Source organism: Rhinolophus hipposideros (assembly GCF_964194185.1).
Source record: "Rhinolophus hipposideros genome assembly, chromosome: 3".
NCBI lineage: Eukaryota > Metazoa > Chordata > Mammalia > Chiroptera > Rhinolophidae > Rhinolophus > Rhinolophus hipposideros.
The window spans coordinates 83,249,611-83,276,232 of NC_138049.1; the positions used below are offsets into that span (position 1 = coordinate 83,249,611).

Below are 26,622 nucleotides of genomic sequence, written 5' to 3' on the forward strand. Positions count from 1 at the left end.
GCCTGCTGAGCTAAATACATTGCTAGCTGTCACCTAAGAGAAAATGTCATCAAGAGCAGCATCTTGGTTTAAAGATATTCAAGAAATATTTAGGGAAAGAACAGCCAGGCTTTACCTTTCTAATAGCAAAATTAGGGCTCTCATGGGAAAAGGCTTAACTTTTTTTTTTATCTTAACTAGTATATAGATCCAGATTGATGGGAAGCATTTATCAAGTATAACTAAATGAACAAATATCAATTTGCCTCTATCTTTTTCTAATCTTACATTTCTTATGTACTATTTACAATATACTTAAATTATATTGATTTGTATGTAAAATACTAATATTGTATATCTACCTAGCTATCTATGCATTGACACTTTAAAAATCTTCAAAGATCATATTGTTTTAATTATCACAACAGCTCTATGAGGAAAGAATGGCAAATTTTCTTAACTTCATTATAAAGATAAGGAAACAAAATAAAGATAAGGATTAAGAGATTGTCCAAAATCACATCAATTCTAAATGTTAGGACTTGGTCTGAAACCTTAACCTCTCCAAAATAACTAACCACCTTGTTTTTATAAATGATAGCATCCGGTGGTGGAAGAGAGATAAAGGTTGTATGAGAAAGAACACTGTTCAGGTTCAGTAATTATTAAATATCTTTTAATAAAAAAATACTCTAGGTTGACCAAAAGTTTTAAGATTTACTTTCATGTGTGTATAAACATTTATTCATTTAGGTACTTCCTAAAGGCATGCCATGATATTGAATATTTTTAAAAACACCATTGGTCTTTTAAACACCATATGCAATTCCTCAAAATGAGGAGCTTAATGATTACAAAAATGTACACTAAATTCATAATATCTAAGTTAAGTAATATTTTTCTGATTTAGCTGGAAGAGAATGGTATTAAAATGAATTAAAAGTGTAAAACACTAAGAAATTATTGGAGGCATTCTAATTTTGATTTATAATACATCAAAATTGAGACTTCATTTCTATATCTATGATTATCAGAACTTCAAAAGAAAAAAAATCAGGCAATCACGTTACCACTGGATAAAAATTAGCATAACTTTGGCCATCAACTTTTTATACATATATTAGTCCTTCCATCTTAAAAAAAAAAAAAAAAGGACTTCATGACTATTGGATAATTGAGATTTTTAAATGCCCTGTGAGTTTCAAAATCTAATCTTGGCTTAGTTTGCAAAGGCCAAGAAATGTCACTGCAATTTCTTAATTTTAAGCCAAGCACTCCGTCTTGAGGAAAAGATCTTGGAAGGTTTGAGTCTAAACAGATCAACAGTTGATCTTAATTTAATTTACTAAACAATTTCATGTAGCAGTGTAGAGACAGGTTCTTTCTATAAGGGTGAACTCTTCTGGAAGATTTCTGCTAATTGGTCCAATTTTTCTCTGTTCACCTTTATTATTAAAGTACATTGCAAGACTCAGAAATACTTATTTGTCACAAACCCACTGTTGAAACAATACATGGCAAATCAATAGAGATTTTATTGTTTTACAATTCATCTGCTGTATTATACTGTGCAGAAAATATACTAGCTCATTTTGCAATGTAAAAGCACCATATTTGAAAGTCTTAGGCTTACTCAGTTTCCAGGTCTAACCTCATTCCTGAATTTGACATGAGTTCCTGAATGTGACGTGAGTTTTTTCTCCTGTGGTCAGATAACTATACTGTGCTATGCATTTTAGGTTCTGGCATGCTTGGAACCTCACAGATTTCTGGTTAACTTCTTAGATCAGGAAATGCACTTTTTGTGTAGCATAGGTGACTACTGAAAATATTAGGGTTCATTATATAAATAAGATACAGCACCTAAGTTTCAAATAGTAAAACAATTACATATATTTGATGATGAGTGCATTCCTGCTGCCTCCCTCACCCTATGTAATGGAAGGGTGGGTCCAGAAAGGCAGTATAAATGAGAGATGATTTTAATTATGTTTACGATGTCCACACCAAAAAAAAACAAAAAACAACAAAAAGCAAAACAAAAAATAGTAAGATTTCTTACTGCTAGAGAGTATTACTAGAGCTTGTATTTATTTATAAAGATAAATTACTTAATAAAGATATTTGCTAAATACCTAATTTAGTAAATATCTAATTTCCTTCTCTCCTGAGGATGGTTTGTTTTTAGCAATGTTAAAATATATTATAAATGCTTTATTTCATTTCACTTATTTTCTTATTTTAATTTTCTAACTAGATTTCATTATTACTGCAGTAGAAGCATACCTTATTTCTCAAATTATCGTTAATGTCTTGCAAATTTTATAGACTTATCAAATTGTAGAAAAGATACATACCATAGTTCTCAAATGATTTGTATACATAACTAACATTTTTATTCTTAATAAAACCAAAGACAGATCAAACTATAATTATTTAACTTACCAGATTACTGGTTCCTAAATATAGTAGTTGTTTTATTTATTTTTAATTGCCTTCAATGTTGAAATAGAGAAAACAGAATTTGAGACCAGACATTTCAGACAAGATACAATCTGTTAATTTCTCAATGACTATATATTATGATGGAATTAAATTTCAAAATCAAATTACTGGAGCACAAAATAAATTATGAATGAGCTTTATGATTAAAGAAATAAAAACAAAATAAGGTTTTACTTATATTGTATAGAATATTGATTTCATAATATCTTTAATGCTGGATATACTATCCCTTCAAAAGTTAGTCCTGCCAGAACTTAAGTGAATGAAAAATATTCTTATTTCATACTTTAATATGTGTAATAAATGTGTGAATGTGTAACGTGTAAATTTTCTACTTTCCATATTTCATACTTACCCAGCCTCTAATTTTATTGATTAGGCAATTTTGAAAGTTTTTTTTTTCCTACTTTAAAATAGTGAGGTTAAGAAATAAGTATTATCTATTGAACTGACAATCAATCCAAAATAGGACATTTGCCAAAATTAGCCACCAGACTGTCAACTCTCCCTTCCACTTTGCATTTGTGGAGAGTGTAAGCCTTACTTATTATTGATGTGGTTCCTTTCACATTTCAAAATATACTTTTATAATGGAGTTAATAGAAAACAATGTGTAACAAAAAACACTTAAGTATCATCTAATAGTTCTAAATGCATTTGCTCAGTAGCTTCAAAAATATACTAGACATGAATTAGAATATTAATATATAACAATATGTAGAATTACAAAAAAGTATATCCAGTTTAAGTTGCAATGAATTTAGTTTTAATATCAAGTAGTGATACATTTAAAAATTATAATCAAAGTCAATTGTTCTGCTAAAATGTTTCTTAATGTGCTATAACCATATAGCCACCTTTATTTATTAAAATAATAAAACTAAATTGCAAAACTTATCAAATTCAAATCAATTCAATGACATACATCTCAGTGAAACAGTGTTTAAGAAACACAAAACAGACTGAAAAATGGAAAGGTTTATTGCCTTATAATCAAAAACAGTTAGCTTTAAACTTCAAGCAGGTAACACATTTGTCATTTCTCAGTTGTCCTTGTAGTGGGAAGTTTTCAAGAACATTTGACATTCCTTAAACTTGCTATCTCATTTGTCCCTGTTTACAAACCTCAAGTTGAGATGCGAAACCATAGGACAGGAAGAAGAGGACAGCCAAAGTTCCATAAAATATATACAGCAGCATTGGCAAATACCCTGCATGATGTGAAAGGATCCTTAATTTCCAAAAGGAAATACTATCATTTCCTCAGTTCTTCTTTTCCCTTTTCCTTTCTACCTCCTTTCCTCCCTCCTTCCCTCCCTTCTTTCCTTTCTTCCTTTCTTTTTTCCTTTGTCCAAAGGTGCAAACTAATTTGGGACAATAAGGGATACTATTAATTAATTGCCCCAGTAGAGACATCAGAGTTCATATATCAGAATGAAAAAACAGTGAATAAATAAAATACTGCTATATCCAAATAACTACGAAAGCCAGAAATCATTTTTCTCATAAATTCAAGAATGAGAATCTTTCAGTCATTTTTTAGCGTTATATGAAATATAAACATATATTTTCAGTAATTTCACAAAACTTTACCTAAAGGAAGGGTGTTGAATTGATACATTCCATCAGCTAGTGCTTTCTGCTAAACCTTATATAAGGAAATTAGAAGTATCAATAGGTGTAGAGTTCCAAGTTAAGAAAGCAATTGAAGTACAAAAACTGAGCCTTTCTAGTATAATACACCAAGTCTCACCTTTCGACTTGGTCTGACCGGCTCCTTTCTGTTCTAACTCTGTTTTGATCTTCAATTTGAACACAGAGGTTCAAATTGTTCCCCCACAGAGGTTCATTTCCTTCCAACGTTTGATTTTTGTCTTTCTTACAGGAAAGTAGAAGATATTTTAGTGTCAACATATGTTCCATATTACCTAGCTGTGATAATTTGAGCTACTGTAAGAATCCTGGGAATTTTTAATAATAGTAGAGGTCCCATTAAACTTAGTTCTGAAATAGCTTCTTAGAGTTAATTCATCAAATAATTCAGGGTATAAAAGTAGCACATAAACATTAATTGAACAGCCATTAAGCAGTATGATTGTTTGTTTTTGGTTGATAGAGGGCATAAAGCTTTGTACCCTGTGGTGAAAAACAATTAGGTCTTATGAGGAACATGCCGTTGAATATACTACTACCAGACTTAAAGCAGTTGCACTTTAGAAAATAGCAGTCAGCTGTAGTCAGAAGACTGCCTGAGTTATAGGAAGTCATATTTTCACTGGGATGGCTTAGCTGCTTATAAGTACTGTAGTGTGCCCTCTGCCTTATGCTAATGCAATGACTGACTAATGGTTGTCATTACCTTCATTTGGTCTCATAAAAAAACTTCCTCAGGAGAGGCTGCTCATAGCTAGAATGCTGCTTAAAGTTAAACGGTTTTTCTAAAACACAGAATATAAAGAGCACTTAAGTACAAGAGGTTGGTTGAATAATTTATTTTGTTTTGAGTATGTCTGACAGCTGCTACTTTGGTTAAATTTGCCATGAACCGACTTGATATCCCATATGGGAATGGCTTATAGATGCCTGTATGTGTAATTGCATAATGCTTCAACATTGTTCTGCTCCTCTGGGACTATAGGTGAAGATGTGAGATCAAAAAACCGAAAGCTAGACTAAATCGGACACTGTTTGGAGGGTCAATGTTTTTAACAATGGAGGTGAGTCCCCTCATAGAACAGAAACCATTTGTGATTTCATTTATGCACTCTGCTTACTAGAGAGGCACAGACCATTTCATTATGAGCCTGAAAAGAAATGCTTACCTGGATGAAGCAGCTCTTTCCACCTCTCAGAAACTAACTGGGACATTAAATTAATGCCAAACAAGTGAGAAACTTTTAGTTTTATTATACGTGGGAGCTGCGTAGCAGTAATGTGTTGATTCTCCAATGCACATGCTTTTCATGTCTCATATTACCAGAAGTTAATGTTATGAATTTCTGTGTTACAGAGTAAAAACCCAAACGAAAAATCCATGAATAAGAAAACTATATTAGGTTGAGAAAATGTGATAAATATTCACACTATTTTTTATAAGAAGGGGAGCAGGGGACAAAAAGTTCCTGAGAGTAAATGTCATCCGCCATCCCTGAATGGATTTTTAAGGAGCCTCTGTCTGTAGAGAGTTATGATAGTTGTCCTTTCTAATATCACCTTTGTGTATTAGTGGGAACATCCAGTCCTATCAGCGAAAGGGCTGATGTATACAGTGGGTTTTCAATAAATGTTTGCGGAGTGAAATGGGGTGGAATGGAGCAGAAGGGAACAGACTATGACCGTGAGCATTTGCTCCCTCCTAACATTCTAATTGGGTCTGAAACAAAAGGAGGAATAAACGTATGGCTGCATGAGTGGTCAGGGATATAGATGAATCAGAAGTTTCTGTTTCCTTCTTTGTATACCCTTGTATTTAAAAAGGACTTAGAGTGTATACATGACAAAGTTATGTTTGTTTAATGAGACAGGAATTGTATAAGAGATTTCAGTAAGTGTCTCTTAAATAACTTATTATTATGTTTTTTTTAATGAAAGTTCATTTCCCAGGGCCTTATCTTCAGAGCGAACTTAGGAAAGACTTCAGCTAAGTCACAAATAATACAGAAACACCATGCCTCCTTCTATTTTGTCTCAGATGAGCTTGGAAAAGGCAGCACCATACTTTTCTGCCCATCTTGAATCTGACTCCTACATAACATGTTTCCAAAGAGTTCCACGTAAATTCTCCACACACTATACACTCCCTTGGGAATTTGCTTTCCGCTAGAAAATATATTGTAGATAAGGTGACCACACATCCTGGCTTATGCCTGTTGTTCCTGTGTAATCATTCATAGCATTCACTGTCAGATGTGTCCCCAGTATGGATGACAAATTATGGTAACCGTATCTATAAATAATAATGAAATGTTAATAATAAAATAACCTTCACTGGAAGCTTGCTATTTGTCAGAGACTTTGAAATGCTTTCGTGTATAATGAATTATTCACAATAACTCAATGAGGGAAGTATTTTATTGTCCCCATTTTACAGTTGAGAAAACAGAGAGAAGTTAAATAGCATTGTCCTACTCTCATAGTGGGCACATCTGACTCCTAACAAAGGTCTGATTCTGTAACAACGTATGCCAGAAGATGATATACTATCTTCTGATTTGCTGGTCAGTATGATTAACTTGGTCTTACTTAATGCATGCAAAGATTATCGATAGTAATGTGTTATTCTTCCTAGCTGTTATCAACTATATTTTTATAAAGACTGTGCATTTTAAGAGGCAGGAAAAGAGCACTGAACTGAATTCAAAGTTAGCTGACTTTTTTACTACTACTTTAATCATAATAGCAATGGTGTATTAAGTGATTAGTTATGTGAGTAACTGTCTTTGGGGTTCCGTGGGTTCTCTCACTGAACCTTAAAATAGCTGTGTAAGGCAGTACAATTGAACCCCACAAAAGAATATAAATTGCTTTAACTACAAGTCCTAAATTGGTTCAGAGGTTAAAAATGAAGACTGTGGAATTAAATTATTTCAGCAGGCCTCTCCAACTCTGACTGTGTATGACTAGATTCGATGTCTCTGGGAGTAACTGATAATCAGGATATAAGGCATAGAATCTGGACTCTGAGGAAAAGTCCCAGGGGCAAAGAGACTTCCCAACACCTCATTTTAAAAAAAAATCTCTGATTATTATAATAATTACTGTTATTACTATTATTTATTAATTTTGGGTGTACAGAGCAACATACTAGTTAGACATTTGCAGCCCTCACAAAGTGATAACCCTCCTCCTCGAAGCTACTGCCTCATATTTATTTATATTAACTGTCATGCACTGAGTGCTTACTAAGGGCATATGCTTCACAAACATTTTTCTTTTGCTTTTCTCCTCACCATAGGCCAAATAAGAAGAGAATTTGGATTTGAACCAATGTAAGTTGAACTGCACTATGCTAGTGATAGCATGCTTCTCTGAAACTGTCTGGGGATTGACCTGACAAGGGAGGGGGGGAGGGGAGAATGTAAGGCTGAAATTTAGGGAATCCATAATGCAGTTAGACCTAGCTAGCTTGCAGTTTGATCCACCCTGATATTCAGCTGTTTTCTCTTTTTCTCTCTTGATTAACTTAAGGACTGTGTTTTGTTCCCTTTCTCAAGCTACCCATACCTCACTAATCCATTTAATTAACAGAATCCTGACCTGAAAAAAACAATTTCCTACTCTTCAGGCGCCTGGACACCTGATTCCTTTGCAGTTTTTACCAGTGACCCATAAAGCCCCAGGCCACGATGGCCAAATCCTAGTCCGGAGAAAGAATTACCTTAAAACAGACCCGGGAGCGATGTCAGCCCTGGGACCTGCCTGACCGACTCCCCCTTTCCTTTGTTCTTCTTGTGTACCCATCAAACCTGATAGATCTAGAAATGGAGAGATGGCCTTTGGACAGGAGTCCGCCATCCTCCCAGATGCTGCTTTCCTTTCCACCAAGTCTCTGGATAGTTAACTTTTTCAAGTGGCATGAAGCCAGAGCCTTAACATGGAACCATCTGAATAACAATCCCTAGATTAAAATATATGTGGAATGTATTAATATGTTAAGTAAGCAGATTTAAAAAGAGGAGGTTAATTTAGGCTGGGATTGAAAAGGATAGCTTCATAGAAGAGATTTGAATGAAAGATCAGATATGGACAAAAGGTAGGTGAAACAGAACTTTCTTTTTTCTTTTCCTTTTTCAGCTCAAAATTTAATCTTGCCATTAAAGATGTTTTTTCTGTGTTTCAGATTCCTAATCAGATTGGTATGGAATAGATAATAAAACAACGATAAATACCTGGAAATGTTCGATTACCTTCTATTATATCTATGATATGGCTACATGCCACTCAGATTTAAAGCCTTGCTTGATAGATTTCATATTATAGATTAACATTTGTATCTGAAATAAAGAAATTTAATCACAATTAGTAAATTGTGATTAGTAAACTATTGACTAGTAAATTAAAACTGCAAACTGCCAAAGGGCAGGATCTGTGTTTTATTCAAATTTGGATTCTTATTACCTGTGAAGGTTTGGGTTTGTTTGTTTCTTAACCCAGGAACAATGACCTGGCAATATTTTCAACATCATTAATTTATAAGAGTAAGGTTTTAAGCCTTTTCTTTCCCTACAAAAATACTGAAGGGAAAGGGGAAAAAAAGTGGAAAAGGCAAAGGAGTTGCAAAGGGAATTCTCCACCCAGGTTCATTTATGTCCAGAACAGCTGGCAAATCCCTCTTCTCAGACCAGTCTCTTCAGAGGGAGGAGCACGCAGGCACCAAACCAGTGGGTGGGAAGAAAAGCCTTCACAAGCTTTCCCAGTCTCTATCTGCTGACCTGTCTTTTTGTAGAATGAGGTTGTTATCGTTTTAGTTTGAGTTATTAAGAGATTTTTAAAGGCATGACTATCAAAAAGATCACTGAAAATTTTTGTCTTGCTGCATTACCTATCCCCAGAAACAATCAAGCCAAGCTTCTTTAACAATTTTTTTAATTAAATTTATTGGGGTGACAATTGTTAGTGAATTTACATAGATTTCAGGTGTACAATTCTGTATTACATCGTCTATAAATCCCATTGTGTGTTCACGAACCAGAGTCAGTTCTCCTTCCATCACCATATATTTGATCCCCCTTACCCTCATCACCCACCCCCCTCCCCCTTACCCTCTGGTAACCACTAAATTATTGTCTGTGTCTATGAGTTTTTGTTTCTCATTTGTTTGTCTTGTTCTTTTGTTGTTTTTGGTTTATATACCACATATCAGTGAAATCATATGGTTCTCTGCTTTTTCTGTCTGACTTATTTCACTTAGCATTATACTCTCAAGATCCATCCATGTTGTCACAAATGCTCCTATATCATCTTTCCTTAACGCCAAATAGTATTCCATTGTGTATATGTACCACAACTTCTTTATCCATTCATCTATCGAAGGACATTTTGGTTGTTTCCATGTCTTGGCCACCATTCATTGCAACAAAGCTGCAATGAACATTGGAGTACACGTGTCTCTATAGAGAAATTCTTTCAGATTTTTTGGTTAGATACCCAGGAGAGCGATTGCTGGGTCATATGGTAATTCTATTCGTAATTTCTTGAGGAACCTCCACACTGCCTTGCATAGCAGCTGCACCAGTCTGCATTCCCACCAACAGTGTATGAGAGTTCCTTTTTCTCCACAGCCTCTCCAACACTTGTTACTATTTGTCTTGTTGATGAAAGCCATTCTGACTGGGGTGAGGTGATATCTCATTGTGGTTTTCATTTGCATTTCTCTGATGATTAGCGATGTTGAGCATTTTTTCATATGTCTATTTGCCATTTGTATATCCTCTTTGGAGAAATGTCTCTTCAGGTCCTCTGTCCATTTTTCAATTGGGTTGTTTGTTTTTTTGTTGTTGAGTTTCATGAGTTCCTTGTATATTTTGGATATTAGCCCCTTATCAGAGGCACTGTTTGCAAAAATCTTCTCCCATTCAGTTGGTTGCCTCATTATTTTGTCAATAGTTTCTTTTGCTGTGCAGAAGCTTTTCAGTTTCATATAATCCCATTCGTTTATTTTAGTTTTTACTTCCATTGCCTTTGGAGTCAAATTCATAAAATGCTCTTTGAACCCAAGGTCCATAAGTTTAGTACCTATGTTTTCTTCAATGCAGTTTATTGTGTCAGGTCTTATGCTTAAGTCTTTGATCCATTTTGAATTAATTTTGGTACATGGTGACAGATAGCAGTCCAGTTTCATTCTTTTGCAAGTAGCTATCCAATTCTGCCAGCACCATTTATTGAAGAGGCTGTCTTTCGTCCATTGTATGTTTTTAGCTTCTTTGTCAAAAATTATCTGTCCATATTTATGTGGTTTTATTTCTGGGTTCTCAATTCTATTCCATTGGTCTATGTGTCTTTTTCCGCCAATACCAAGCTGATTTGATTATTGTAGCCCTGTAGTACAAGCAAAAATCAGGGAGTGTGATACCTCCAGTATTGTTCTTTTTTTTTTTAATATTGTTTTGGCTATTCGGGGTCTTTTGTGGCTCCAAACAAATCTGATGATTTTTTGTTCTATTTCTTTAAAAAATACCATTGGGATTTTGATGGGGATTGCATTAAATCTGTATATGGCTTTGGGTAATATGGCCATTTTAACTATGTTGATTCTTCCAATCCATGAGCACGGAATGTCTTTCCATTTCTTTGTGTCTTCTTCAATTTCTTTCAAAAATGTCTGATAGTTTTCAGCATATAAATCCTTCACATCCTTGGTTAAGTTTATTCCTAGGTATTTTATTCTTTTTGCTGCAATTGCAAAAGGAATTGTTTTTTCTATGTCTTTTTCTGAGATTTCATTGTTGGTATATAGGAAAGCAATGGACTTTTGTACGTTGATTTTGTAGCCAGCAACTTTACTGTATTCATTGATTGTTTCTAATAGCTTTTTGGTGGAGTCTTTAGGGTTTTCTATATATATAGCATCATGTCATCTGCAAAGAGTGACAATTTAACTTCTTCATTCACAATTTGGATGCCTTTTATTTCTTTCTCTTGCCTGATTGCTCTCGCAAGGACTTCCAACACTATGTTGAAAAGCAGAGGTGATAGGGGACAATCTTGTCGTGTTCTTGAATGTAGAGCAAAGGGCTTCAGCTTTTCACCATTAATTATGAGATAAGCTGAGGGCTTGTCGTATATGGCCTTTATTATGTTGAGGTATTTTCCTTCTATACCAATTTTATTAAGTGTTTTAATCATAAATGGATGTTGTATCTTATCAAATGCTTTTTCTGCATCAATTGATAGAATCATATGATTTTTGTCCTTTATTTTGTTTATGTGATGTATCACATTGATGGATATGCGAATGTTGAACCATCCTAGTGCCCCGACGATGAACCCCACTTGGTTGTGATGAATAATCTTTTTAATGCATTGTTGTATTCGATTTGCTAGAATTTTGTTTACGATTTTAACATCTGTATTCATCAGAGATATTGGTCTGTAGTTTTCTTTTTTTGTGTTGTCCTTACCAGGTTTTGGTATCAGAGTAATGTTGGCCTCATAAAATGAGTTAGGGAGTACTGACTCTTCTTCAACTTTTTGGAAGAGTTTGAGCAGGATTGGTATTAGATCCTCTTAGAAGGTTTGGTAGAATTCACTGGTGAAGCCATCTGGTCCAGGACTTTTGATTTGGGGAAGGTTTTTGATGACTGATTCAATTTCGTTACTGGTGATCGGTCCGTTTAGATTTTCCAGTTCTTCATGGTTCAGCCTTGGAAGGCTATATGTTTCTAAGAACTTGTCCATTTCTTCTAAGTTATTGAATTTGGTGGCATATAGTCCTTCATAGTATTCTTGGACAATCCTTTGTATTTCTGTGGTGTCCGTGATAACTTCCCCTTTTTCATTTCTGATTTTGTTAATTAGTGTCTTCTCTCTTTTTATCTAGTGAGTCTAGCCAAGGGTTTGTCAATTTTGTTAATCTATTCAAAGAACCAGCTCTTTGTCACATTCATTTTTTCTATTGTCTTTTTGTTCTCTATTTCATTTAGTTCTGCTCTGATTTCTGTTATCTCCTTTCTTCTGCTGACCTTGGGTTTCGCTTGTTCTTCTTTTTCTAGTTCTTTAAGGTGTAACATGAGGTTATTTATTTGGGATTTTTCTTGTTTCTTGAGATAGGCCTGTAATGATATAAATTTTCCTCTTAAAACTGCTTTCGCGGCATCCCAAAAATTTTGGTAGGATGTATTTTCATTGCCATTTGTTTCTATGTATCTTTTGATCTCTCCTCTAATTTCTTCTTTGACCCAGTCGTTCTTTAAAAGTATGTTATTTAATCTCCGTGTATTTGTGTTTTTTTCCTGCTTTCTTTTTGCAGTTGATATCCAATTTCAAAGCCTTGTGATCAGATAATATGCTTGGTATGATTTCAATCTTCTTAAATTTGCTGAGGCTGAATTTATGTCCTAATATATGGTCTATCCTTGAGAATGTTCCATGTACACTCGAAAAGAATGTATAGTCTGATGTTTTAGGATGAAGTGCTCTATATATGTCAATTATGTCCATTTCATCTAATGTGTCATTTAGGGCTGCTATTTCGTTATTTATCTTCTGTTTGGATGATCTATCCATAGCTGTCAATGATGTATTTAAGTCCCCTAGTATAATTGTGTTTTGGTCAATTTCTCCCTTTAGTTCTGTTAGTAGTTACTTGGTATATTGGTGCTCCCTGATTGGGGGCATAAATATTGATGACTGTTATGTCTTCTTGTTGTATAGTCAGTTCCCTTTACCATTATGAAATGTCCATCTTTGTCTCTTGTTATCTTTTTCACCCTGAAGTCTGTTTCATCAGAAATCATTATGGCTACACCTGATTTTCTCTGGGTACCATTTGTTTGGAGTGTCAATTTCTACCCTTTCACTTTGAGTCTATGCTTGTCCTTGTAGCTGAGATGTGTCTCTTGGAGACAGCATATGGTTGGATTTAGTTTTTTGATCCAATCTGCTACTCTGTGTCTCTTTATTGGTTGAGTTCAGTCCATTTACAATTAGGGTGATTATTGATATGTGAGGATTTCCTGTCATTCTATCTTTAGTTTTCTGGTAAGGCTGTGTCTCCATTGTTTCTTTGCCTTTTTGTTTTTGTCTATTATTTCTTTGTGGTGGTATTCTATGATGTTTCCCTCTGTTTCTTCTTTTATTACAGTATATGTTTCAGTTCTGGATGTTTTTTGAGTGGTTACCCTTAAGTTTATGTAAAAGAAATTTGATATTTAGAGTATTCCAGTTTCTTCAGCACGCTTACTTTCTCTATTCCCATATTCCAGTTCAGGCCTTTACTCTCCCCCTTTTTATGTTTTGGGTGCCACAAGTTGTCCCTGTTTATGGTGGTCTAATAGCCTCCTTTAGTATTTCTTGTAGTGCAGGTCGTGTATTAGAAAATTCCCTCAGCTTCTGGATGTCTGGAAGTTCTTTATTCCTCCTTCATATCTAAAGGAGATCTTTGCTGGATATATTATTCTTGGCTCATAATTTCTCTCTTTCAATAGTTTGAATATTTGGTTCCATTCCCTCCTAGCTTGTAGAATTTCTGCTGAAAAATCTGATGATAATCTAATGAGCTTTCCTTTGTAAGTTACCGTCTTCTTTTCCCTGGCTGCCTTGAGGATTCTATCTTTGTCGTTGATTTTAGACAGCTTCAATACAATGTGCTTTGGTGAAGGCCTGTTGGGATTGAGGTAATTAGGTGTTCTATTTGCTTCTTGGATTTGAGGATCCAGTTCTTTCCACAAGTTTGGGAAGTTCTCATCGACGATTTGTTTGAATATATTCTCTGTTCCCTTCTCTCTTTCTTCTCCTTCTGGTATGCCCATTATTCTTATATTGCTCTTTCTGATGGAGTCAGAAAGTTCTTGTAGAGTTCTTCCATTTCTTTTAAGTCTCAAGTCTCTTTTTTCTTCCATCTGTGTAAATTCCAGGTTCCTATCTTCGATGTCACTGATTCTTTCCTCCATCTGGTCAACTCTACTACCTAAGCTGGATATTTTATTGTTAATTTCTTCTATTGAGTTCTTAATCTCCAGAAATTCTATTTGGTTCTTTTTCAAAATTTCAATCTCTTTGTAAAATGCTCGTGGTGTTCTTTGTGTTTCTGAGGTCATTAAACTGCCTTTCTGTGTTTTCTTGCATCTCTTTGAGGTTTTTCAGAACAGCAATCTTGAATTCTCTGTCATTTAAATTACATATTTCCATATCTCTAAGTTCCTTTTCTGGAGACGTTTCACTTTCTTTCTGAGATATCTTGTTGCCTTCGCTATTCATGGCAATCACTGATTTACTATTTCTCTTCCTAGACTTCTACAGGAGTGGCTTCTGCAACAGGTTGATAGGTATGAGAAGAGCTTTTAAAGTTCCAAAGCTCTTTCTGCACCAGATTCAGAGCCCGTATGTTTCAGCATTTCTGTTTACTCCTGCAGGGATCCGCCCAGATAGGTGGGGTTGGGGCGGGGTGAGTTGTGAGAGGTGGCCCAGAGCAATGGTGGCGACCACCACCACAGCCAGTCCTGCTTCCACAGCTCCCTCCCCTTTGCCGGAACTAGTTGAGCTGCGAATCTGTGTCCGTGGTCCACTGTTCTCAGAGCAGCAAATATTCTGTCCTTTGATCTGACACTTCTACTTTATCGCTTCTAGCACTGGGCAGGTGGGGGCGGGGCGAGCTCTGGGAGGGTAGGGAGGGGGCGGCTAGTCTCAGTGCCTAAGGCTTCCCTTCTCCACTTGGCAGTGAGGGCTTAAACCACTGATTTCATCCCCCTTCCTTCAGTCTTTTCTCCGAAGGTCTCTGCCGTGAGCGTTGGGTTCAGCCGTGTTATATGCTGCCCCCTCAGCCCTGTGGGCCGTAAGTGGAGCCCTAGCAGTCCGAGTTCTTCCCTCTCCCGCAGCTGCAGCTGCGCTAGTTCCGGGATGCAGCGAGCTGGGAGCACTGAGCTAGGTCTGCGTCCTGCGCCCGCGGTTCCGGCTCCGCACTTCTCCTCTCCCTCCTCCCCTGCTCGCATGATTCACCCACCTGGAGGTGAATTCAGCAGTGGGCCTCTTCGTCTTGCCTGTGTGCTGTGCAGGGAGTCCTTTGTGGAGTTATTGTTGTCCGATTCGTTGTAAATTCCAGGGGAGCGCTACAGAGGCTCACCTCACGCCGCCATTTTTTACCCTTCCAACAATTTTTTTTGATGTAGAAAGTATATTCGGAGATATTCATATTCCCTCAGTGAAATTTTATAATACTTACGGAAACAAACAGTTTTGGGGTTGTGGGGACCTGGGGGAGGGATAATAGGAAGAAAAAGAGTATAGTGAGCTAATGACAGAAAGCTTTCATTTTATTATTCATGGATGTTGTGTTTTGGAGAAGAAAGGGAAAAGCAGAATGCATCATAATAGTGTGTACCTGTGTACAAGTACTTGTAAAATGTTTTTAGTGGTGAGGCAGCTTTGATAATAAAGACAGTCACTTATGTTGGTAGTAGAGAAGGGACAGGTAGGACCCAGAAAAGGGAGCTTGGATAGAATAAACAGTACAGAATGCCTGGGAGCTCAGCCTGGGTGCCAGCCTGAGTCACACCCTGGGGATGTCCTGCTTGCCTTTCCCCATTGTTTCTGGTTCAGTTGACATGGCTCCTCTAAGGGGGTTTAAACAAATGGGCAGTCCTCCCTAAACGCCTAATGAATGAACTCTGGAGGTGACAATATTCTGTAAGAGACACAGGAAATTCTGATTTGGATCAAAACCCAAAACTTCCAAGTTGCTAAGTGGCATCTTAGTAACTCTACTGACTGCAAAATAGCCTAAGGAACTATGGTTTTGAAAATGGCTGGTATCTGATTCACCACATTTATCTATTGGCTATCATGAGTGGTTGCACTTTTTCAGCCTCCCCTCTCTCCTCTCCAGCTGCTGTCTGATTACCTCATTCCAGACAAGCCTGATTATCATCAGTGAAACACATCCCCAAAATAAATATGACTACATTATTCTTAATATGCAGTGATTGAACATGAACATATCTAAAACAGTTTTAATTCACACTGAGTTTTATAAAACAGCTGAAAATAAAATGACTTCATGGTTTAAGGCTATTTCAAGAGTGGATCATTACCTCCATGGCGTTCATGTCACCTGGAGCACAACAGCAGTTTTCCTCAGCCAGCGGTGTGCTGGAGCCACAGGCTCATGAGATCTGAATATGCTCATGTCTTCTCAACTAGGTGTTTGGTGACTTCACTTTGGTAGCTTGTAGTGGATGCTGGTGGGGCTGTTTTTAGCACGGAAATTGAACAAGGCTATATCTTAGTCTGTTTAAGCTGTTAAAGCAAAATAGCACTGGCTGGGTGGCTTATAAACAACAGAAATTTAGTTCTCACAATTCTGCAGGCCGGAAGTTTGAGATCAGGTTGTCAGTATGGTCAATCAAGGGCCTTCTTCCAGGTCAAAGACATCTTCTATGCTCACATGGTGGATTTGGCTGGGTTGCCCCGTGGGATCTCTTTCATAAACACTCTAATCACATGCAAGAGGGCACTACTTTCAAGGCCTAATCACCCCCAGTTTCTAACTCATCACACCGGGCATCAGGATTCCAATATGTGAATTTGTGGCAATGCAAATAATCAGGGCTTTTTTTTTTTTCTTTCTTTCTTTTGCACAGAGCCAGTGAGCCAGTTTACCAGCACGCCAATGAGTTACATGCACATTGAAGGAGAAGAGATCCCATGTCTGTGATTATGTCTCTGGGACTAAGATTGTTGCTTTCTGGGTAAGTATTTAAAGAAGACACTGCATAAGAGAGACTGTAATTTGTTATTGTTACACTCATATCTTTCATTAACTGTAAGGTAACCTCCCTGTGCCTTAGTCTCCCTATCCTCAAAATGAGGACATAATAATACCTACTTCATAGATTCGTTCTGACGATTAAATGAGTTCATATGTGTGATATACTTTTAAAATGCCTGGCACAGAGAAGGTGCTCAATAAGTATTTTCTATCAATATCAACAAAAGATGAGACTAGGTCGTGTTTTACAGTCTTCTAAAAGACGGCCTAATTTCAGTGTTGTTTTTCTTGTTGAGCTTTTATATCGTTCAGAAGCCCATCCCCAACTTCCACAGGTTCTATGAAGAACGGTTAAATGAAAGCAGATCAGATCACTTTGAAATGCATAAAGCACTACGTAAATGAAAAGTGGAATAATTATGTTAAAGTCTTCATCTTGAATTTTGTTTATACTGCATCTTTGAAATAAGGATCAGATTTTTCTCTAGGCAGTTACTGCTCCTACAGAAACAAACATAGATGGCGCCCAAACCTCCCACTGAACAGTTTTAGGCAATGGCATTTATCAAAATACCGCAGGTCACTAATGTACAAAGACTCGAAACAAACCCCACATCTCAGTGTCAGGGCAGCATGGTAATTTAGAGTTACTAAGATGCCACTTAGTCAAACAAAATAAGCCTTTGTTTGACAATTCAAGGATTTTCTGATTTCTAGAAAGCACAACAGAAAATCTTACATGTTGCTTAAATTTTACAAGATAGGATATTAAAATGCAATTTCTTTTAGAGAGAAAAAAATCAGTCTGTCTTCTGATGAGTGTTTCTAGCCAGACTAAAACTAATTTGGGGGCTGTGCATGCAGATGTTCCCATTTTAGGATGAACTGGCCAAGCAAAGCAGACAAAGAGGGGAAACATGTTTTGAAGATATTTTTCTTACACTCAAACCTTCTAAAAACCAAGACTTTAAAGTGCAGGCTTCCTTTTTCCAGCAGGGTAGTCCTGTGAATTCTGTACCTTAACTCTCGCAGTTGGGTCTTGGGTCAGTTTGCTCTTGGATCCATTCCTTGTACTTCCTTCGGCTCCATGGCAGAGAAGGAGATCTGACCCTGAGGCTTCCTTTCCCTGGGCACTTGCAGCTGACTTCTGCCAGTGGGAGCTTGGAGGTGGGGCAATGGCAGAAGACTTGAGGTTGGGGAGAAGGGAGGGGCCGGGGCACTTCTCCTGACACTCAGTTTGCTTCCTGCACCTTCTCAGGGAGCAGTTTTGTCTCTTCCATGCTCCACCTTCCACCACGGAAGCCGTCCACAGCTCCAGTTCTCACCAAAGAACCCAAGGCTCCTGTGTTACGCTAGCTCCTCCTGGTCCTTGCGTCCTTCCAGCCTGGGGTTGGTTGTGACTTGCTTCTGTTGCGAAATTGGGCTGCCTCACTTTTCCCTATTTGGCTTAGTCGTCTCTTTCATCACCTGTTTTGTGCTTTCATCAAGCCCCTGTGTGAGAGTCCTCCATTTAAATATTCCAAGTGAATCCTGCTTTCCTTGATTGGACCCTGACTGTTCCAAGGTCTAACGCAGGCTACTGAATTCTTAGGCTAGTAACACTGTTGGAAGTGCACTTACTCTGTATTCACCCCAAAGATCTCAGAGGACCTTCCGGAGTGTGAACTCCTGCTATCGCTCTTCCCTTTGCAGTTAAATGAAGATTCTACCTTAAGCCTGCTCTGTGCCATGGTCCTAAGATGGAGGCAAAGAAAAGTTATTTTTCTTAGTTTCTGTTAACAGTAGGGTCACAAGACACTCAGCCATTACTTGTTAGCCTAGCTGTCCCTTCTTCTGGTGACACCCCTCAAATTCACTGCAGGGAGCTGATTTACAGCTGGTTGTTAGTAACTTTCCTAAAACATCATAAAGGATGATAGGGTCCCCAGATTATTTCCACATATATGACTGATAGGATTCAATATGGATCTGTGATCTGTTAAACACTCTAAAATGCTGTCACTGCTGCTTTCTTTCCAAGGAAGGAAATTTGGGCCACAAAAGAACCAGTTTTAAAATGGTTTTAGGGCATTGATAATAGTTTTAGAGATATATTCTTAATCCAAAAGTATCAAAGTAGGGTTGTACACCATGTGTTTTTGTTAAAATTATTTTGAAATTTGAACATTGAAATGCACATTAATGCTGTGGGGACAGAGCCAGGAGTGCAGTTTCCAGGCTCTCGGCCTCACGTGGAAAGGTGCTGGCTCAGGTAGTAAATGGCCATCAACTGTGATTGGATGGCCGTCAGCTATAGCTAGTTGTCTGTCAGCTGTAACAAGTGAGTCATTGGACACTAATATAACTGCCGTGGCTACTCTAACAGCATATCAGGGCTAGCAAGAAGATGGTGGCTGAGCTAGTAAGCACAGATTGCAGTTAGTAGGGTGGATTGCAGCTAGCAAGTGAGGTTGGTTGGTTGGCAGAGTAGCGGATAGCAGGTTGTAGATCGTGCAACCTGCTGTGTCTCCAACCCAGCCGCCAGCAAGACTATAGTGGTATGACTCCCCTACCTATGGCTCCGTGGGTGTTCCTTTTTGGCCTCACCATGTCCTGCGTTCTTATGTGGGGAGTGGGAGCTGATACCCCACTCCGCATGCCACCTCACGAGACAAATGCAGTTTCTAAAAATATTTTATTAAGATTGTTCACCTTTTTCAGCACACCCCATCCTATTGCATTGCCCATGCTGCTTCTCCTTCCTGAAACGATTGTTTTCCTACGATTTTGTTTTCTTCTGTTGTGAATTCTCAAATAACCACATTTCCAGAAATATTCTCTGAACTTTCCTACTCATTGTCTGAGCGACTCCGCTTGTCCCGTTTGTGCCTCGATACTGCGTCATATGAAATACTCTGTTTCTTTGTCTCATGTTAGTCTTGGAGCCCCAAAAGGAAAGGACTGGGTTGCATCTTTGCAGCACAGGAGCTCCGTAACTTCCTTGGCACTTAGAAATCATTCAAAATATATACTTTGAACTGATTCTGAATAGCACTTTGAAAATTCCAAGACCTCTCATGCTGGACAAAAATTAGTATTAGGGTCATGAAATGAAAGGTTTTTATTGGTTTGGTTTCGTTTTTTTTAACAAAGGATATTTTAGTAACAAACACGTAGCAGACACTGGTTGTTTCACAAATGCCTAGTGTTTGTGCCCCGTATATACAAGTGCTTATGTTTTGTTGAACAACATTGATCCATAGGGAAATAGGCACACAGAGGAACCATGGCACTTGAACAAGTTTAGGACAGAGCTTCTCAGTTCTTTACCTTGTTTGTGTTGTCCTTCACTGGTAGTTGCACCCTCTTTCTGTGTCTGTCTTCCTAAATTTCAGTGTCCATCTAAATATATTCCCACTGCCTTCACCATCAATTAAGTAAATGCCATGTCTGTAATTCATTTCCCTTGAAAAGGATGAGCTCAACTGTGCTCTGTTTATCCCATTTAGGACGGCTCCTTTTGCACATTTTGGTCCACTGCCTCTGGTGTCATTTCTCATGCATCTGTTTATTCTACCTAATTAGATTCAGAGCTTTTCAGTCAGAGGTACTTTTGCTATCTCTTCACAGCATGTTCAAAATGTAGACTTGTGAACTAAGTATCTTCTAGATTTCACCAGTATCTGTGCTAGTATTTTTAGTTCCTTGTCAAAGGAACACATTACTCTGCAGCTGGAACCCTGGGCATTTGGGTCCCCTGGGTGGTTCCTTTATTTCAGACCGGGGCGTCTGTGGGCTGGGCTGGGCTGGGTAGCACAGCAACGTCAACCTTTGGCCAGACACCTTTGGCACTTTTCTGTAGAGCCAGGAATATCCCTAAGCTACCTCCCCTGAAGGACTCACTTGATAATTGGTTCCCACCCTTGATAATTGGTTCTCTGTCACTGAAGATATTCATTTCCTTCATAGCACTTAGGATAATTCGGAACTACAAGTTCAGACAATTAAGTTCACAAACTCATCCTAGAAAATGTGCTTCATACCTCATTGCTGAATATCACTACGGTCACCTTCGAAGTACTCTCCTTGGGAAGCTATGCACTGATGCCAGTGCCTAGTCCACCCTTCAAAGCAATTTTGGAACTCTTTTTCTGGAATGGCCATCAGAGCTGTTGTCACATTACCCTTGATGTCCTGAATGTCATCCAAATATCTTCCTTTCGATATTTCCTTTGTCTTCGGGTAAAGAAGTCACTGGTGATAGATCACGTGATCAGGGAGGGTGTTCCAATACAGTTATTTGTTTATTGGCTAAAAACTCCCTCACAGACAGTGCCATGTGAATTGGTGTATTGTCATGATGCAAGAGCCATGGATTATTGGCGAAAAGTTCAATTTGTGTAACTTTTTCACACAGCCTTTTCAACACTTTCATATAGTAAACTTGGTTAACTGTTTGTCCAGTTGGTACAAATTCATAACAAATAATCCCTCTGATATCAAAAAAGGTTAGTAACATCATTGCAACAAGATCAGAAACTTAATTTTCAGACCTCATATATACATACATATAAAATATATGTAGACTGAGCACATGAATAAATAAGTTAAATGTATACAAATAAGTAAAATATATAGTAGATATAAAGTATATGTATGTATATGTGTAAGCAATATATGCAAAAAACACCCACATGTATGAGCATACATATGTGCGTGTTTTATGTTTTCATTCTCTCTTTCCGTCCACAGATTTTCTTTACCACAGCTTGCTTTACCACATAACAGCCAAGCCTAACACAGAGCCTGGCACATCATAGGTACTCAGAAATATTTGGTGAATAAATAATATGTGAATGCATGAAACTACAAGAACAAAGAATTCTTTCCAATCTTAGTCATGTCATCCTAAGTATTACAGTGAAAAAGTGAAAGGAGAGAAGTAGAAGCATAGAAAAAGAAAGGAGTCAATGTTCTCTCTAATCCAAAATTTCACAGATTTGTAGTCTGGCTCCTCCCAGAAAGGGGCTCACAGACTTCTCTGTTTTCACCTGGAGAGGGGAAAGAGGAAGACAAGAAAGTCTCTGCTGTCCACTCTTGGTGCTATCCACTAATAAAATCTACAGATATGTTAGCAAAAAGTTATCGATATCCAAAAAACAAATTGGACATCCCTACATTTGCTGTTTCAACCTTCTGTTTCCTCTCTATGAGAGCAATCCTGCTCTCTTTAGAAGATATCCATAGCATGTCCACTCCTTTAGCTTACATAAAAACTCTGATCACTAAAAAGAAAGAGTGGGACATAATTAGGAGTACGCAATGGAGAGCAGTGGTCGGTAAATGACTGTGAGCTGGACTGCTTGGTTTTATCTCCCGGCTCCATTGCTTTCTAACTGTGAGATTGTAGGCAACATTGGTAAAGTGGAGACAATACGAGTACCTGACTCGTACGGCTTCTTATGGGATCAAGTAAGTTAGAACATGTAAAGCCCTTAGAATCATGCCTGGCACAAAGTAAATACTCAGTAAATGTTCAATAATCATATTCTTAGTTTTGTATTACCAGTTTTGCTGCTATCACCGAATTAAGGCAGGTTTACTTCAATGCAGAATGATTAAATTCCCATTCTACAGACAGAGAATGCACACATAAGTAATAGTAAGTATGAAAAATGAAATATAGGTGTAGATGCATTATAAATGTAAAAACACATGGTAGAAGGTCAGAATTCTAAGATTTTATGTCCTGTTGATAAAATTTTTTCTTTAATTCTTACTCCTGATACAAAATGTTATTTCATACACCTTTTAAATACCTGAAGATAATGATTACTCTTATTTCATCTCCCACGGTCTAAAAGATTTAGAGAACAGCTGACAGAATCTACTTTTTAATAACCCCAGCCTTGTTAAGGAATTATAAGCAATACAATTGTCAAACCTGTTCATTCAAAAGCTATTCATATTCCCCAGAGCTGCTTGAATTCCTTTATTTCATCAAGAAAGGCATTAAATTTTCCATATGTAACACAATAGCATCTTTAGCCCTTAAAAAAAAGAAAAGAAAAAAAAAAAAAAAACCTTCCCATCTAACTGCATCCCTCCCTGCTTATTTGTTCTTTATGAACATATTTATGTATTTCATTTGACAAATATTTATTTACTTTCTATCATGTGCCAGGCATTATATTAAGTGCTAGGTTAACAACAACAACAAAAAGCAATAAAACAAAAAAAGGCAGTGAATAAGACAAAGTCTCTCATTTCATAAAACCTACAGTCTAGAGAGGGTATGCAGCAATAAACAAAAACATAGTATGTCACTTACGAGTTAAGATCATTATTATGCCAGCAATAAATGGAGCACTTGAGGCAGAATAAGAAGAATAGATAGCAGGGAGGGTGAGGGCTATGTTAGGCCAATTACAGAAGACCTCTCTGAGGAAGAGACATTTAAGCAACACCTAAAGGAAGGAAGGAAGCTGTCATTCAGATTGCTGAGAGTTCTGCTGCACATTCGAGCATAACGGACAGCAGTGCAGAAGTCGAGGTCGCGGTGTGGCAGAGAACATACACACGGCACTGGGTCTGTGATTGGCCACTCGTTAAGCAATGGGGGATGGCGTGAGAAGAAGGTGGAGGGCAGGGACAGGTCACATCATGCAGGGTTTTCTGACTTGGGGATTCTCAATGTGGAGCCGGACACTGTTAAAAGGTATTTAACAAAGGGGGCAGAATGAGCATGATGTATGTTTCAAAAGATAACCTTAGTTGCCATATGGGGAATTGAGAGAAAGAGGATATGAGTAAAATAGGAAGACAACCTAGCAGACTCTATTAAAGGAATCCAGGTGAGAGAGATTTGTAGCTTAGACTTAAGTGTTGGCGATGGGGGTGTGGAAAACTAGATTCGAGAGGTGCTTAGGAGGTAGAAATGACACAATGTGATGATGGATTAGATTGGAAAGGGAGGAACCATGTGTGACTCTTAAGTTTCTGCCTCAAATACTAGATGATAGTTCATTTACCATGAAGGAAAACTTGGAGAAGCACCATGAGTTCTGTCTCAATCGGGTTAATTTCATGATATGTATGTGACACCCCAATGGAGATGTTACATAAGCATTTGGTTATACTGATATGAAGCTGTTATACAAGCGAGCCAAAGATGGCCTCTGTGTACTGGCCCCTAGATCTTTTTATTTTTTCACTGCAGGCCCATTAGCTCAAAAGCCTGCCAAAAACAAAATCAAATTTTTACACATCCATTTATTTTTAAAATAGGCCAAACAAGCAGATTTTTTTTTTTTTTTTTTTTTTTTGCCATTTAGAGCCTGCCTGTTTTTTATACCTCCACGAAATCTCACCTCACATCTGCTAGCAATAGATAAACCCTGGGCCATGAAGACCCCCAGCCACTGCTGCCCTTCTGAGCTCTCTGACCCAGAGGCTGCCTGCCACGCATGTGCGCAATATTGCCTATACACAAAAGCCCCCTTTCCAATTCCCGTCTCTCCCAGAAATACCCTCATCCTCCTCGGCTTCTGAGTAGCAGCCATGAGCCTTTGTCTCTAAACAGACTCCTGTGAGGGACTTCCCCAGTCTGTCACAGCTGCTCCCAATAAAGTCTGTGTACGCTACTGCCACCTTGTGGTCAAATCTTTTTCCTTGTTCAGCCACAAAATCCCGTGAACCCCTTGCAGAAGCTCAAAGGAAAAATCTGCCCTCAGATGTATGAATGGAAATAATTAGCATAGAGATGGCATTAAGGCCATGAGAACGAATGATAACATTCCAGGAGGAGTGTATAGAAATCAAGCAAAAGGGCCCAGGACTAAATCTGAAGTTTCAAAATGTGATCTCTAGTGAAGAGGGAAAACATGCACATGTTCTATAGACACTGGCTCCTCTAGACAAAATCCTGTCTCCCCCAGACTAAGCCAAGCTGTGTCATAATGACTGCCCTTTTTTCTGTTCCTGGATATTTCTGTATTACTGCTCTACCACACATTTCTGGAAGTATCTGGTTGTTAATTGTCTACCTCCACAGGAAGCTGTCTTTGAAGGTAGAATATGTGTTCGTCTCTAAATTCCAGAACTCCACCACAGCACCTGACGCAGGTTGCTAGATAAAGATTTTCTGAATGAGTGAGTGAACAAATGATAAATTATGCAATCTACTCTATTAAAATGGGTATAGAAAAGGGTAGCGCTGATAAAGTGGAGATACAAGTTTTCAAATGGCTGGGGAACATGTGGGCACCTTTCGCTTTCCTGATGATGATATTACTATCCAGTCCTCTTTCTCAGTCTGAAGTTAGATTCTACTCTCACTGTGAACAGAGACTGTGGGACATCGGGCTCACATATTGTACCGTAGGAACCATACGTAGAGATAATGGAATAATGTGAAAATATTTCAAGTAATTAGAAAGGCAGCTAGTTCATGATGTCGTAATACTGAGGGTCATTTTAAAGTATATCTTTTAATATTATACTAATTTGGTTTTGCTTTCTTTCAAGAAATTTAAAATAAAGAAAAAATGGCATTTAGGTCAAGTTGTATGTAAGATCCGAATCTGAGTCACCTCTGAGGCAATTCTCTATTCTTAATTAGAACCTGTTTTGTGATTTCAGCTCTGTTATCTTTTGAGTTTAATTTAAGGGAGCAAGGCTAGTCCAAGAACGGCATGAATGTGTTAGAGCATCACTTGCATATATTTTTTTAAATAAGATACATATTCCTCTTTCACAATTTGTCCTTTGAAAACAAAAACTAATACTAGAGAAGTCTGTGACCTCTACATCAGAGCATATAATGACTAAGGTAGAATAATCATTCATAAATACTTCATAGGAAGTCTTTAAATATCACGGAGGCTAATACTGTAATATAAATTTATATCCACAAAAAGTTTCTGACATGTGGTGGTACAATATTCTCTACTTCCTTAACTATGAAACAAAATTGATTGTAAGACATTATTAATGAAAGCTTTACAGTATAAAAAATAGTCAGCAAGTTTTTGGATATTATGAGAAGTACCCTGATTTCAAGATTTAAAAGTGTAATAAGTGTGTCTTACAATTGACTTTTTAAATAACTTGTGTGTTACACCTAATAACTGAACTGAATTAATTTCTATGGCTGGGGGGAATGGTTAATGAATGTTTTAGAATTCTGTATTTATGTTATGTAATTATCTGTGATTATATATAACTGTAGATAATTACATATTAACTTACATAAACATTATGTTTTACTGACTTAGGAAAAGCTGTGAAAATACTAAGTGAGGTGGTCCCTCCTTTGACATATAAACAACTAAAATTATAGGCCTAAGTATGAAAATCCCACATACCAGTTTATTATTGTTGCTCTCAGTAAACATATTTCCATAATAATTTACCATTTACAGAATGCTTTCAGAATCATTTCTCAGTGATCTTATTTTATCATTAGATTCGTAACAGCAGGGGATATAAACACAACAGAGGTTGCACATTTAAATATGCACCTTAAGTACTCATTTCCTACTTGTTCTTTCCTGATAAAAGTTGGGGGGGGAAAAGGCCAAAAGTTAAAAAAAAAAGGGCCCAACATCTGGACCGGCTGGTGGCTCAGGTGGTTGGAGCTCTGTGTTCCTAATGCTGTGGTTGCCGGTTCATATCCTGTTTATGCCAACTTCTTACTGTTACTCTCAGTAAATATATTTCCATAATAATTTACCACT

At 37.4% G+C, this 26,622-nt stretch overlaps 1 protein-coding gene across 4 annotated transcripts in view; it reads left to right on the forward strand.

Annotated features, from left to right (window-relative positions):
• The window catches only part of KHDRBS2 (KH RNA binding domain containing, signal transduction associated 2), a 542,840-nt gene that overhangs the window by 509,962 nt on the left and 6,256 nt on the right, over positions 1–26,622 (forward strand). For all 4 annotated transcript variants that reach the window (XR_013993122.1, XR_013993123.1, XR_013993124.1 and 1 more), the window contains 4 exons: positions 5,123–5,201; positions 6,575–6,701; positions 7,439–7,472; positions 16,779–16,886. The gene's annotated coding sequence lies outside the window, so the exon portion shown is untranslated. The remainder of the gene's footprint in view (positions 1–5,122; positions 5,202–6,574; positions 6,702–7,438; positions 7,473–16,778; positions 16,887–26,622) is intronic.